Source organism: Cavia porcellus, unplaced genomic scaffold (genome assembly GCF_034190915.1).
Source record: "Cavia porcellus strain 051 isolate PalLab524CR breed Dunkin Hartley unplaced genomic scaffold, mCavPor4.1 scaffold_19, whole genome shotgun sequence".
Lineage (NCBI taxonomy): Eukaryota > Metazoa > Chordata > Mammalia > Rodentia > Caviidae > Cavia > Cavia porcellus.
Window position 1 is genome coordinate 3,411,030 of NW_026947502.1, and position 13,955 is coordinate 3,424,984.

The following is a 13,955-nucleotide window of genomic DNA, read 5'->3' on the forward strand; positions in this document are numbered from 1 at the left end:
ACTACTGGTTTTCTAGTGGCCACTGTTGTCATCATGAAATGATTTTTCAGCTCACCTTTTGCGTTTTTCCCTTTCTCTGAAGCGGTTTGTAGTGCCCATCTTTCTCCCACGTTGCCTAAAGCATACGTTTTATTCCAGGTGTTTATAATGTCACCACGGTGTGTTTGGCTCATGTCCATGACTCTGTTTCTGATTCTTGCAGCTGCCACATCAGGATGGTCGCAGGTACCCTGCTGGCGTGAGCACTGCCTGGGAGCAGAAGCTCAGCACCGGTAAGGACACAGAGGAGGAGTCCAGCAAGGAAGATGCTTACGTGTAAGGGGTGAAAGCAGAAGCCAGAAAGCTGCCCCACGCGAGGTGACACTGTGGGGCCTTTGTCTCCGGCCTCTTTCATGGGTTTTGGGGGACCCCTCCCCTGGAACTTCTCACAGTCTGGCTTGTTCCCGGCTTGTCTTAGACCCCGGGTGCCATGTCCTGTGTGATTGTCCCTAGGTGGCTTGCGTTCCCGCTGGTGCTTGTGCTTGTCAAGGCCGCATCTCCGGGATTTGCTCGTGTGGTTGCTTGGGGCTGGTGATTAGGGAAAGGCACATGTGGGTGTCCAGAGCGAAAAGGTCTTGATCCCAGAGTGTGGGTGGCCCTCACCCCTTTTGTTGCCTTTGCACTCTACTGGCGGTGGGGAGGGGCAGCTGTTCTGGTCAGTGGTGCATCTGGCTGCCTCCCTCTTGGTCCTGTTAGTTGGCTTTGAATTCTGGATTCTCCTGCCTCAGCCTCCTGGGATTTCAGATGTACTGCCATGACCAATTTCATGTTGATAATTTATTTTTTGAGGTGCTAGGGCTTGAACCCAGGGCTTCACACTGGGTGAGAGGGCGTAACATTAAAGGGGCACAAACAGAAAACAATGACTTGTTCCTGGTGCTTCTATAACGCAGATGTTTGCTCCTGAGAAATCTAAATTCTGAATAAGGAGAGTCTAAAGTTCACAGCAGAAGGCTAAGAATTGTGTTTGCATTTCTATAAATGTACTTTGCTGACAGTTTTACAAAGCCCTAAAATAAATGAGCAATAGAAATGAGCTGCATAGCTTAACACATACGCAGGCAAAATAGACATACAAAGGAATACTAGGAGGAGAGGAACCCAACACTATCATATTTATGAATGAATAGAACTGAAAAGCAGTTTAGGTGCTGAGCTAAGAAAGCACATAATAAAAATTCATCACATGCAGCTTTACACCCGGAAATCTGCATAGAATTGTAAAAAACTGAAATATGTAACTGAGCTGAGAGAGAGCAGTTAAGATTTTTCTCAGGTGTCAGAAATGATAGCTAACTCATTAATAGAGTAAGAAGTGCATTAACTGGTAAAAAAATAATTACTAACTACAGGTGTTGGTCTGATGACCAGAGCCTGGGTTAACAACCCTAGGAGAAGATAATGTAGTCTTGGGCCTTTTAAGACAGAAAAATGGAACTGACACCTCCTTTAAAAAGCACTGACCTGGCCCCTGCTCCTATGCCCTGGGGGAGGCCCTGTTGGCCTGGAGAAGCCGCAAGGAAGCCCCCTCAGCCTCCACCCCACACCACCATCCCTGGGCAGCCAGGCCAACACAGTCTGCCATGATAATAACCCGGCTGGGGAAGCAACCTGACATTCATGTTGTTTGATGACTTTGCAGGCCTGGGGCTGGTGGTCTGGCAATTGTTTAGAGGATAACAATAGTAACATAGTAACGATGGTGGATTTCCTACTGTCCTATCCCTGTTTTGTTTTGTTTCAGTTTACTGTTCTGTTTTACTCCCTTAAAAAAAAAAAAAAAAGCAGACCTACAAAAAGATTGCCCCTCTGAGGAAGGGGAACACAAAAACTGTCGAACCAGAGAAAAACCAGGAAGTTTGGTCTGAGCAGGACTCTGGGACATAAGTGTCTCAGCCTGGACCTTCCTTAACACAGGGCTGGAATAAATTCAGATTCCACATCCTGGAGAGGCTTGAGGTTTTGTTTTCTCACGCAAGACAATTTGTCATAAGTTACTAAATGGCCAGCGCTAGGCTCAGCCTTGCAATCCTCCTGCCTCAGCTTCCTAGAATGCTGGGTTAGAGGTCTACATTGATGTCAAGCTTGCTCTTACAATATTTTTAATTTTTAAAAAATCTGTTTTATTTCAAGGAGTAAAAAGAAAAAGAAGCAAAAAAAAAAAATGAATAAAACAAAACTTCAAAACCTGTCAATCGGGTGGCAGCAATGGTACATACATTGCACGTTGTCTTGACAATCTTTTAACAGGAATCCCACGCTCCTAATTTGCACAGGCTGCTCAGATCTACATAACCTGTTCTGGCTTCAGAGCATGTTCACTTCTGAAGTCGTCATTCTTGGTGGGCATGGGAAAAATACAGGCTTCCTATTTCCCTGTTCCTCCTCCCCACTCCCAAGGCACACGTGGAGGCTACGCATGTTGGTTAGACGAAGAAAGAAAAAAGCCTTATCCAGAGCCGGCCCGAGGCAGAGGGAGGGCCTCCTGTTCCTCAGATCTTTGTCTCTGTCTGGAGGAGGAGAGATGCAGTGAGACACTGAACCAGGAGCCATCTCCAGGCCATTCCTGGTTTCTTCCCTTCCTTGTGGAAATGAAATTGGATTCTCCACCACTCCGGGGCCTGCATCAGTTCATTCCCTTTAAGCAGATATGCTAGTTTTCTGTCTCATCTGAGCTGAGAAGAGGAGAGGAAAGGGGATTTTGTTGTTTCGTTTTGTTTAGAGACAAGGTCTCTGTAATTCAAGCTGGCCTTGAACTCACCGGGATCCTCCAGCATCAGCCTCCCAACACGGGCCCACACCACCACACCTGGCAAGGAGAGGATAGGGCCTTATGCTCTCAACCTGGGAAACTCTGCAGAAGCAGCTGTTTTCAAAGATACATTTTACCCTTTGGTTACTGTTTCTTGTGCACTGACTTACCTTTCTGGTATAATCTTGGAGTTTATAGTCTGTCCATGAGAAGGTAGACTTTGACCTAGAAATAGTTCTGAATTGTCTTTACTTGAGCTCAGAATGACCACACTCCCATCCGCAGTTCATACCTTTAAAGGAGTTGTCGTTAGGTCCCAGGGGAAGATGAGCCAGAAGGCCACGGAAGGGCAGAAACAGCCATCAGGTCACGGTCCAATGCCATCCTGTTGCCTTGAGTGAGATCTCAAAGCTCCAAGCAAAGGAATAGAAGAAGGTAGGCTATGAAACCCTCACTGTGGAGAAGACGCTGATGTAGCTTTCATAATATCAGGCTTTAAAACAGAAAGTATTACTGAAGATAAGTACCCCATGGTGATAGAATATCCAGATCAAAGTCACCCAGAAGAGCAGGAATTCCACAACTGTGTGGACTTGCTGTGGCTTCCACATTTAAAAAGCAAAAATTGCCAGGTGTGGTGACACACGCCCGTGATCTCAGCGCTCAGGAAGCTGAGGCAGAAGGATCGATGTGAGTTCGAGGCCCACCTGAACCAGATAGTGGGACCTTGTCTTTCAAAAAAAAAAAAGAAAAAGCACACAAGACTGAGACTTGGGGAAATTAAATAAATAAGCAATAGCTGATGTAAGCCCACATGGAACTGCACAAGTCATAAGCACAGTGGGTAACAGGAGCCGATCGATTGCCCGCTGTCTGCTGACACCCAGGCACTCAGGTCCACACACTCAGCTTTGTTTCTTGCTGTCTAAGTCAGAGGCTAGGTATCTGGGTAAAGCAGAGGAAGGATGTATTCACAGCTAACTCCAGAGAGGCGAGGGGCCGCTCTCCTCAGATCACCATCCCCCATTTCTCACCATTTCCGGTGCGGTGGGGTCTTTGGTAACCAGGCACTGGACAAGGGATGTGCATCAGTGGACACTGCTTCAATGGATGCTGCTTCCAGGCCGGTTCCTCCCCGCCAGGACCCAGACCTCTCCTCCCTTGCCTCAGGGAGAAGCTGGGCTTGACCTCCAGGGCCGGGATCTGCATCAGCTGTCTTTCCTGGGGCTGAGGGGAGGGCAGTGAATGTTCCAGGCCTCAGGAAGTTTGGAAGCCACTTGACTTCCAAACAAAAAAGATCTTAACTTTTAAAGTTGCATTTCCCAGCACTTGGAAGGCTGAGGCAGGAGGATCGCCATGAGTTTGAGGCCAGCCTGGGCTACATAGTGAGTTCAAGGCCAATCTCACTGAACTACGCAGTGAGACCCTGTCTAAAAAAAAAAAAAAAAAAAAAAAAAAAAAAAACAATTCCATTTTACAGCTTGGGTTGCAAGACTTCGGACACAAAGCACTGGGTTTGCCCTTAAACAGTACATTGAGCAGATTTTTGTGTAATGGACCCACAGAGAGCAGGGGCCCACACTGCAAGCCCAGCCCAACAACACTTTTTTTTTGGCAACAGGAATCGAACTCAGGACCCTGTGCTTGCTGGTAGGCACTGTGCTGCTGAGCTGCATCCCAGGCCCACAACATCCTAAAACATCCAGGATGGACGAGTTCCTGTGTGGGGCCCTGGGGGGATGAGAAGGCCGGGGTGTCTGCTAACCGGGGGTGGGGTGACCGGGGTCCCCGCGGGTTCAGGCTGCTGTCTCTCCTATCCTGGAAGTTTGCAGATCCTTTGGGAGAACATTAAATACAGTGGAGGTAAAAACAAACCAACAAACCAATTGGAAAATAAGCAGAACAGAAGCCTAATATGACCAGCCTTGTAAATTCTCAAAAACCAAAGTGGGGTGTGTGGGGGGGTGCTTGGGCCTCCTTGTTGAGAAGGCAAGGAGTGGGCATGCTTATCCTGCGGCCATGTCCTCCTCCCTCCCGGATTATGACTCCCTCCTTCCTTTCCTGGTGCACAGGCAGAAAATTCCAGTCAGCTCCTGGAGCCTCACCAGTGCCCGCCCCAAGCCCCACATCAGTGGTCTGAGGTCACATGTACCCCGCACCCCTAAATCCAGGCAGAGGAGGAAGGCTGTGGGCTTCTCTCCATGTCCTTGGAATAAAAGGCCAGGCTGTGGGCTCCTTTATTGCACTGGAAAACTCTAAAAGAAACTGCGATACGGGGCAGCAGGAGCCACCCCAGAGGATTCTGGAGGGGACTTAGGGCTGAGCTAACTTGGGGCCACTGCAGAGGCTCAGAGTCGCAGCCAAACCTGTGAGCCTTCACCCGCGCTGGAGTGCACACCTTCGTCTCTGCAGCCAAGCTGAAGACCGTGGGGGAGCCCAGAACGGAGTGGGAAAATCGCAGGAGGCAGGAAAGAAACAAAAACGGAAAGCCTGAGAGCAGTGCCAGCTGCTCTCTGACAAGGAGGCCCCAAGCATCCCCCGCGCCCCGCTTTGGTTTTTGAGACAAGGTCTCCCAGTGTAGCCCAGGCTGGCCTTGAACGAGGACCAGAATTTACAAGGCTGGTTATATTAGGCTTCTGTGCTGCTTATTTCCCGATTGATTTGTTGGTTTGTTTTTACCTCCACTGAGTTTAATGTTCTTTTGTCAGTCACTGTAATTGATGTGGCTATTCTGGGTACTGACAGCGTTGGTTAGATTTATTCAGTATGACATTTCTTTCTTTCTTCCTTCCTTCCTTCCTTCCTTCCTTTGTCCCTCCCTTCCTTCTTTCTTTTGAGATAGGATCTCGCTATGTATTCCAGGCTGGCTTCAAACTTTCAAGGACCCTTCTGCCTCAGCCTCCCAGTGCTGAGTGTATAGGTGTTCCCCACTACACGATGAGCCGAGTCATCACCAAGAACATCCTCAGTGCCAAGACTGCGCCTTGAAGCAGTGTGTCATACCATTACCAAAACACCACGTCCTAGCCTCCCCAAGCTGAGGGAGGAAACTGGCGGGGAGAGGCAAGTTACAAATGGGAAAGCTTATCGGAAAAATGGAGACAAAGGAAAGGCCCCCACCAACCTGGAGGAGACCGGAATGGGCTGCCTAGGAAGGTTCTCTGGCTAGGCGTTCTAGATAAGCAAGTGTGGGGTTCTGCTCAGCCCCTGGGAGCACCCATCATGAGTGGCCCTGGAGGCTATACTGACCAGCGTGGGTTTGGGGGTTCTCAGTGCAGAATTCAGAAGTCCAGTTGTTCTGCGGTCCTGCGTTCCCCAAAAACCTGCCTGCCCAGGGAGGGCTTGTGTGCTCGGAGCATTGTTTCCACTTGTGTAATTCTCCATCTCTCCACAGCCTAACCATCGATACTAAAAATATTCTTCATTTCTTCCCTTTTCATGTAAAATTCAATATGGGGGCTCAGTGTGGGGTGCATACCTATAATGCCAGTACTTGGGAGACTGAGGCAGGAGGGTCACCCTGAGTTTGAGGCCAGTCTGGACTACATAGTGAATGCAACTGACTCAAAAAACAGCAAAAGGAAAGATTTGCTCTGGGGCTGTGGGCACCCTGCTGCTCCCGGGGCCACAGTCTGGGTAGAACGAGGCAGGGCTTCGTCTGCACACCATGGCCAGCTGAGGAGGAAGCGAGTGACTGTCGCCGTGGCCGTGGAGAGATGGTTTCTGCATTTGCCTGTGTATTGGGATCACCCGAAAGAGTCCTCTGACGGCCCTGGTGCCGGAGGAATGTGCTTACATATACTATTTGAGCTTTTACTGCCTGGCAAGGGTGAGGTCATGAGTTCAATTTCCTGGTACCAAAAAAAATACATAAATAAACACCAATGAAACAAAAAAGATACTTTGCTGGGGACGTAGCTCGGCGGCATAAGCACCTGCTTGGCCAGGGCAAGGTCCTGACTTTGATTCCTGGTACCAAACAAACAAACAAAAAACCAGAAAACAAACTCAGGCCTGAACGTTTGCTTTCCTTTTCTTGTCCCAGTTTCTGATAAAAATACTCTCAGGGGAGAAGCAATAGCTGCATGTTTGTAAACCTAGCTGAGGGCAGTGTGGGCCGCTTAGCAAGACCCTGTCTCAGAATAAAAACTGAAAAGCACTGAGTCACACACACACGCACACACACACACGCACACACACACACACACACACACACACACACACAGCAAGTGACATTCCTTTACCATCAGATTTATGCCTTTGATCTTTTATCTTTAACCATAAACTGAACTTTGAGTATTTGTGTTTCGTCTTTGAGGTGCATAAGGGTTACCTTTAGTGTGAAGAGTTGGTCCACATCCCTACACACCCTAATTCTGTTTCTTTAAACCCACTTCTGTTTCAGTCCCTCTCTGTCCCTCCACATCAGGACAGATGGTGGTAGCCGGATGGTGTGCAGGGGAAGCGGGAAGGACCAGCTGGCTTCTGCTCTTAGGAGGAGCTCCAGTCCTCGCCCGAGGCCTCTGGTCATCTCCTGGCGCCCCTCGCAGCCCTTCCGCCTTCCGCCAGACCCGGCGGCCTCCTGATGTGCACTGGGGGGACCCACAGTGAGCTTCGGACCGGGACTGCATCCTACGGGACTGATCCCCTGTCCCCAGTGCTCCTCGCTCCCCGCCCCGCTCTGTCAGGGGCATCTTAAGCCAGCCTCGTAATGTTGTACACATTTTTTAAGAAAAGTTTTTAAATTTTTATTGGGGTAAAATTAAACACAACAAAACAGAACAAAATAGGACATAAGAAAGCAGTGTAAGAGAGAGAAATTTCAAAGCTAGCCGAACCGAGATCTTCACTGTCTATCATATTGTCTCTTGTTTTCTTCCAAATAGTTGTCCATGTCTTCGCATACCAAGAACTCATACAAAACAACATAGTGTAAAGCTGATCCGAACAGAATGAGGAAGGCGATTTAGGTCTTCAAAACCAGACAACAGGGAAGTCACCAATGACTGTCCTAGAGTCTCTCATTCTCTTCAAAATAGCTGTCCATGCTTTCATGTGTATTGAAGTTCAACAAAACAAAACAGGCAGTGGGGAGGGGTTGCTTGGTTTCCTGGAGCTCCAGGTCCCAGCATGGTGAGGGTCCCAGTTAACACTGGAGGCTCCTGTCCTGGGCCATCGCAGCCTGCCACACTCACAGCCACTCACCAGGGAAGAGTGGTTTGTCCTACACATTTTTTTTTTTTTGTCTTTTTCGTTTTTATTGGTACCAGGGATCGAACTCATGACTGCCTGCTTGCAAGTCAGGCGCTTTGTCCTACACATTTGTATAGCTTTGTTGTGTCTGTTTCTCTGGTAAGACACTAGCTGATACACTCTATTTTTCTTTTTTCCTTCAATTAACTTTTTTTCCTTGCCCCTTCCTTCACCACATTTTTTTTCTTAGAGTCTCAATATGCAGTTCAGGCTGGCCTTGAGCTCACTTTGTAGCCCAAATTGGTCTTGAACTCGCACCAATCCTCCTGCTTCAGCCTCCCGAGTGCTGGGATTGCAGGTGTGTGTCACCACACATGGCCCTCACCGCACCTTTGATCCCTTCCCATTTGAGAAATATTTCCTTACTTCCTATTATCTATCTTTTATTTTGCTCTTCGTTTATATTTTGAGTCTGTTATATGAGACCATGCAGTGTTTAAACTTGTGTGTCTGCCTTATTTCAATTAATATTATGGCCTAAAGGTGCATAACGCCTCAACCTCATCCTTTATGGCAGAGGGGTAGGGTCCTTTGTAGGTCAGTGCCATATCTTCATCCCTTCGTCTGTTGATGGCATAGGCTTAGGTGTTATAAACTGTGGCTGTAAGTGTGCACTTGGAGGCTGCTGCGGCAGGAGAATCACCCCAGCCCCATAGTGAGTTCCAGGCCAGCCTGGACTACATAGCAAGAAGCAAAACAGAAGCATAAGAAGGGTGGGAGGAGAAAGAAAAAGAGGAGACAAATCATTTGGGGACTTAGTTCCCTGAATTCTTCCTTATTTAGAACTGTGCTTCTATCCTGTTTTTACCACAAAGAACAATTCAGGTATAAAACTGAGTCATACGTTCTTTCCCTGAGGACTCTGAATTCTGTTACTCACTTCTAAACAAGGGTAATGGAGGGATCTGCGACACAGCTATTGTGACTTTTGAAATGCCAATCAGTCTTCTGTTTTTATCTCAGACATTTTTTCTTTTGCTAGGATGTGTTTTATGCTGTTTGGTTCATGGTAGAGTCAGAATGTCTTTTATGCGGAGAAATACTTTTCTGTTGATTCATATCTTAAATTACTTATCATAGTTCCTTTAGGCAACAGCAGTCAGCAGAGGGTTCATATCTGTGAGGAAACAAATTATACGTGTGTTGGATCTGGTTTTTTGTTTTGTTGAGACAAGGTTTGGCTATGCAGTTCAGGCTGGTCTCAAATTCACAGCAATGAGTTTACAGGTCTGCACCACCATGTCCAGCAGGTGTGTGCGTGTGCGTGTGTGTGTGTGCACTGAATATTTTTTGTTATCTTTTGTAGTTACATTTTCATTAAAATCCTTTTTCAGCTCTTGCTTTGTATATCATTTTGCTGTTTTTCTTCCATCTTTTGACATGTCTTCTATAAGATTTCTAATTTTATATATATATATATATATATTTTTTTTTTTTTTGGTGCTGAGGATCAAATTCATGACCTTGAGTTTGCCAAGCAGGCACTTATGCTGCTGAGCTAAGCCCCCAGCCCCAATACATATATATATATATATATATATATATATATATATATATATGTATGTATGTTTAACTGACATTTATTTCTAGGATTTTTCCCCTTTCTACCTCAGCTCTGCAAACGCCCTCTCTGGGGATATGCCTTGGAAGTCCGCTTTGTTCTGTGGATTGATCTGTATTCTCAGGCACACCGCTAGGATGAAGCTCCCCACACAAGAGATGAAGCCCGAGAGGAAAGAGTTGAAAGGGAAGGTCCCCACGAGGAGACAGTAACCAAACTGTAGCGCTCCAGTCAGCAATATATACAGGAGATACGCGTCCAGCAACTTCAGCCGCTGCGGAGTGGTGCTCAGGTACTCTTCTAAGAACCGTGAAATGACGAACACCACTGAGGCCGACATGATTACAAGCTGATTGCTCCAGGCCTCGCTTCCCCGACTCCTGCAGGATCAGACGTCCGCAACGGATCTGCAAACTCAACTTTCATTTTCTTCTGTTATCTGTCCATGTATTCTGTAATTTTTTAAATTATTTTACTTTATATATACAACAAGTTCAGAAAAGTTTCTAAAACTCATGCTTTTTTTTTTAAGACGGTCTCATTTTGCAGTGTAGGTTGGTCTTGAGCTCACTGTGTAGCTCAGGCTGAACTTGAACTAGCAGTGATCCTCCTGCCTCAGTCTCTTGAATGCTGGGATTATATGCTTGTCACCACGCCCGGCTAAAGTTATAATTCTTTCATGGAGGTACAGTTGTTCCTTTTTCTTCTTCTGTCATGGCATTTTTCTAGTGTGCGTGTGTTTAATTTGCCATGTATTTTTCATATTCTTTATTATTCCCTCCACCTAGATAATATTTTAGATAAGTGCTGTGCTGGTTCCTTTTCCTTCTAAAATCATTTTAGAATGAGTAAGTGTGGCAGTTAGGATGGAATATCAATTTGCGTGGCTTTGGGATCCACCCAGGGGGCTGGTGTGTCTGGTGTGGTTGGAGGTCTGTCTGATCACGCCCTCCTTACTCTGTGGCACTTTTCTGCTCAGTTTCCAATTTGCCATGTACCTGCATTTTTGCTCTGCTGTGCCCATTTCCCTGAGTATTTCTGCTTTGAAGACTGCTGACCATGGGCTGAATCTCCCTAAAATGAACCAAAGTCAACCTCTCTTCCTTTAAGTTTCGAGTGTCAGGTATTGTGCCCACAAAGGGAAAGTTAACTCGTACAGAAAACTGGCACCAGAGAAATAGGGGCATTATTGTGACTGGATCTGAGCATATGGTCTGGAAGCCTTTGAAACCAGTTTGTGGGAGGAGTGTGGGAAAGGTTGGCAATGCAAGTTAGAGAAGACCTAGAATGCCGTAAGCAAAACCTGATTCGTGGTTCTGGTTGGAGCACAGAAGCCTGGAGTGCTGATTAGAATGTGGACAGTCAGGGCCAGTCTCAGGAGGTTTCAGGTGGGAACGAGGACGTCATTGGAAGTAACATTAGAGGGCCTGTGTGTTACACTCTAGCAAAATGTTAGTCTACATTTTCGCCGTGTCCTGAGATTTTTTTGGGAGATTAAGATTAAGGGTTATAGACTAATTTATCTGTTAGAAGAAACTTCAGGACAGCCCAACCTTTATGTTGTGGCATGAGTACTGCTGTGTGCTTTTAGCCAGATTTACAGTGAGAATTGGGAGTCAAAAGCAGAATGGAAAATGCTGAAAGATGGAAATTTGGCCCAGTAGGAACCGTATATCAAGTTGGGCCAAAAGAGGTGTGGTACCTAAGGATGAGTGCCCTTAGAAAGAGACCAAGGACTTTGTACAGGGAGAAGAAGAAAGAAGCCTCGAGCAACCGAGAAGGACATGCAGATCTCAGGGTCCAAGGTGCAAAAGGACAGACATTTAATTTGAAAAGGGAGTCCTCCTGACTCCTGCTGAAGAAAGCCTTCGCAGGGAATTGGTTTCTCAGACTTCGTCTCACTGTGTACAGCTCTCCAGAGGCCACCACAGCCCTGGTACAAGGACAGCTGCAGCCATGGTCTGTTCCCCTCCTGTGCACAGATGCTGGTTCTGCCTGGCACAACCAACCCAGAATTTAGAGTAAAGTGTGGAAGCCTAGGCAGCGAGTCCTGAGAAGGCAGGGGGTTGTGAGAATGAAACTGAAGCTGCGGCGGAGAAGCCAGGACGTCAGACATGCCAGGACCTGGGCTGTCTGCCAAGGGAAGCTGCAGTGGGCAAATGGAGCCAGCTGAGAGCTACAGCCGACAAGGCCTCAGGGTATGGGTGTCCATGTCCTTCGGAACTGCTGTCTCACCGCTGTGTGTCCTGGATTCAGGATGCTTGCTGGGTTGGGTTTCGGTCTCTTTTTGGTTCAGTTATTTTCCATTTCCCTGCTCCTCCTTTCTGGAATGGTGTGTGCCACTCTGCCTTGGGATCCTGTAACTTGTAACTTCTTTTTATAGAAGTTCACAGAGTTTGCCTTGAGTCTCAGAAGAGACTTTGACTTAGATTTCTGAAAAATACTGGAACTGCTGAGACTTTGGGGAAGGAGTTCATTGTATTTTAGTTGTATTCAGAGCAGTTATATTGTGTTCAGTGGAAATGTAGAGTTACTATATTTACTTGGAAATTAAGTGTGGTTTAAGAAGAAATGTTTGTGAAGCTGATGAGGGATGGTATTTAGAGGTCAGGGAGGTGTGGCACCCTGACAAGCGGTGGGATTGGGGAAACACGCTTGTGTGGGTATCTGGGTGGATCATGGAGTCATACATCTGGGCCTGGTGCCTTGACCTTTCCCATCTGGCACTCTTCTCCTGTTCTGTTTCTCATTCTCCATGAACTGAACATCTTTGGTCCCCCATATCTTTCCACCATGATGTTTCTGCCTTGGGGCCAGCGACCATGGACTGAATTCCCTTGAAACATGAGCCAAATTAGTACTCTCCTCCTTTAATGTGTGTGTCAGGTGTTGTGTCCATCTTATACAGTAGGATTCCAGGGACTGTCTATTCTGTAAGACGGCTGTAAGGAAGAGCCCATTTTCATGTTCCAAGCTACTGAAAATTCTCCCTAGGACACAGAACTATATGCTATAAGTAACTGACATTTATCACTGAAAAAGTATCCTTTGTCACCATGATAAATACCCTACTTTAAATTTTATTACTCTAAAAATGAATATGATTGTAATACTTTTTTATAGGCTCAGTGACACTTTTTTGTATCGTTAAAGTTGTGAAATTCAACATACAAAACGTACATAAAGCACAGGCATAGACTCTCCTCCCAGAACTAGAGAAAACTATCCTCCAGTTCATATGGAACCAGAGGAGACCTGGAATAACAAACCTGTCCTGGCTAAGAAGAGTGCAGCAGGAGGTGTCACAATCCTGGATGTCAAGTTATATTACAAAGTGACAGTGATAGAAACAGCACTGCACTGGCACAGCAACAGACCTGTGGCTCAGTAGGACAGAAGACAGGACATAGAAAGTCCCAGGCACTTTCAGCCATCTAATCTTTGACTGTAGGCCCAAATGCATACACTGGAGGAAAGATCAGCTCTTTAACAAACAGTGCTGGGAGGACTGGCATAAGACATGCATACGATTGGATCAAGTCCACGTCTCTCACCATGTACGAGACTGAAAGCAGAGTGGGTCAAAAATATGAATATTAAGACAGGAAACTTAGTCTCCGGAGATAGGACAGATACAACCCTCGAAGACAGACACATAAACAAGGACCTTCTCAACAGAGCCCCATGGCTCCAGAAGTCACACCAGGAATCCACAAATGGATTGTATCAAATTAAAAAGCTTCTGCACAGCAGACAACCAAGAGCGTGAACAACCTACAGAATGGGTAAAGAATTTTGTCAGCTACACTTCAGACAGAAGAATAATGATGTATAAAGAACTCCAAAGCAATTAGATCTCCCAGAATAAAAGACCCAACTAAAAATGAACAACTGAAATGAATAGACGCTTCTCAGAAGAAGAATTAGAAATGGCCAATAATACATGAAAGAATTTAACATGACGCTAGAGACATGAAAAGTAAAACAACATTGATTTGGGTGTGGTGACACACACCTGTAATCCCAGCATTCAGAGGCAGGAGGATCACCACGAGTTTCAGGCAGCCTGGGCTACATAGTGAGCTCAAATCCAGTCTGAACTACATAGTGAGACTGTCTCAAAACAATGAACAACAAAGACTGAGATTCCGTCTCCTCCAGAACAGCTATCATCAGAAATCAAATAATAACAAATGCTGGTGAGGGTGCAGGGAAAGGAGCCCTCCTACACTGTTGGAAGGGTGTAAACTGCTACAATCTGTGAAGATCAGTATGGGGATGACTCAAAATGCTAAAAATAGAAATTCCATTCAACCTAGCTAGTCCTCTTCTAGGTACTTTCCCCAAAGA